This window comes from Zeugodacus cucurbitae, chromosome Y (assembly GCF_028554725.1).
Source record: "Zeugodacus cucurbitae isolate PBARC_wt_2022May chromosome Y, idZeuCucr1.2, whole genome shotgun sequence".
Lineage (NCBI taxonomy): Eukaryota > Metazoa > Arthropoda > Insecta > Diptera > Tephritidae > Zeugodacus > Zeugodacus cucurbitae.
Genome location: NC_071673.1, coordinates 3,692,475 through 3,694,332, shown reverse-complemented (window position 1 = coordinate 3,694,332; position 1,858 = coordinate 3,692,475). Strand labels below are relative to the sequence as shown.

The 1,858-nt window shown below is 39.1% G+C and overlaps 1 pseudogene; it reads right to left on the bottom strand.

Moving 5' to 3' along the window:
- Window positions 1-237: 237 nt before the first annotated feature.
- On the bottom strand, window positions 238-428 carry LOC114805248 (small nucleolar RNA U3; annotated as a pseudogene).
- Window positions 429-1,858: the final 1,430 nt, after the last annotated feature.

The following is a 1,858-nucleotide window of genomic DNA, read 5'->3' as shown; positions in this document are numbered from 1 at the left end:
GCAATGAGAAATTTACATTGAAATCTCCCGCAAGGAGTACCGGTTGTTCGCTATACTCAACTGGTTCTCCAATTATATCAGCAAAAGCATGGGAACCTGCAGTTGACATATTGAGGCATATTGTTGCTTTTACTCTAACAAAATATACAACGAATTGCAAATGTCCTACTGCACTTATTGACTGCATTATTATATATAATTATTTGTATATAACCTTGAAATTTATTCATTAAAATCACCACTCAGAAGTCTTTTTATCCCTTGTAACCGAGCGATCATCGAAGAAACATCATTTCTAATATGCCACAAGACAAAATTAGAAATGAAGTTCATAAACCTCACGCTGTCAGATAAAACGATAAGTCGCGGGTGCTAATACTTTCGATTTGCAAAGAGAAATTCTTAAGTCTCCTCTATGGTACGGACTGACTGACGCCTAATCTGTTGTACCTGTCTAAGTTCTATCATACTTGAGGCTGTCGCATAGCTAACGGCTTTCCACTTATTAGAGGACTGGCACATAAACGTAGTCAAGTTTTCCACCGAAAAACTACCACCAAGTGCAGTTTCCAACCTGTCCCTTACGTTCAAAAATCAAGAGTAGTGAAAATATACGTGTTCAAAGTCTTCTATGGACTCCGTACACACCGGACAATACGGACTATCGTCGTGATGGAATTTATAGAGATAGCTTCTAAAGCACCCATGTCCACTTAATATTTGTGTCAGATGGAAGTTCAGGTCCCTATGCTGTCTATTTATCCATGAATGGCTGTCAGGAATAAGTCTGTGGGTCCACCGTCCTTTGGTAGCTTTTGGAATTAGAAAGCGCCGGCTGGCCATCATTTCTTGATAAGGCGTTATAAATCTTATTTGCCTTATTTGACGTGTAAGCCAAGTGCTCCTTGAATTTAAGCTTAGAGTCAAATATTACCCCTAAATACTTCAACTGTGGTAGTGAAATAATCGCACATTCCCCGATAGTTATAGTAATTTTCTCCTCAATTTTCCTGGTACTTATGAGTAATACTTCTGTTTTGTGTTTAGCCAATTCCAAAGTCATGGAAGAGAACCATTAGCGCAGACCATTTATACACTCATTACATTTGTTCGGAAGGTCATCAAGCTGCTTAGCTACTGCTACGACTACAAGGTCATCCGCGTATGCCACTAATTTTACGTTATTTGGTTGTGGTTTTCTCAGCACCCTGTCATACACGAGATTTCATAGATGAGGGACTAAAACAGAGCCTTGTGGAACTCCTCTAGAAATAGAGTAGCTCATAGTTCCTTCGTCGGTGTCAAATATCAACCTTCTGTTTTCAAAATAACTCATAATAATATTTGTAAGGTATTTAGGGACGCTTATTTCATATAATGCTTTGAATATATTTGTCCATTTTGCAGAGTTTACATCCAGGGTGAGCAGCGCACAATATTCTTTTGTACCACCTTTCCATCTTTTGCCACTTACTGCACATTTTGCGGTGTCAGCGACTTATTTTAGAGCGTCGATAGTGGATCTCTTTCTTATGAAGCCGTATTGTCTCTCTGATAATCCGCCAGCTTCCTGGATTGCAAGCTCCAAGCGATTTCTTATTATGTTTTCGTATACTTTATCCATTGTGTCGAGGATACACAGAGATCGGTACGATAATGGTTCTTCTAGTGGTTACTTTGGTTTTGGTAGTAAAACCAGACGCTGAACTTTCCAGGGGTCGGGGAATACCCCTTCTTTTATACATGCGTTGTACATTTTAGCAAACAGTTTTGGTTTCAAAGTTATAGCTACCTTTAGAGCTCTGTTGGGTATGCCATCTGATCCAGGCGCTTTGTTGTTTTTAATTTTTTTCGCTAT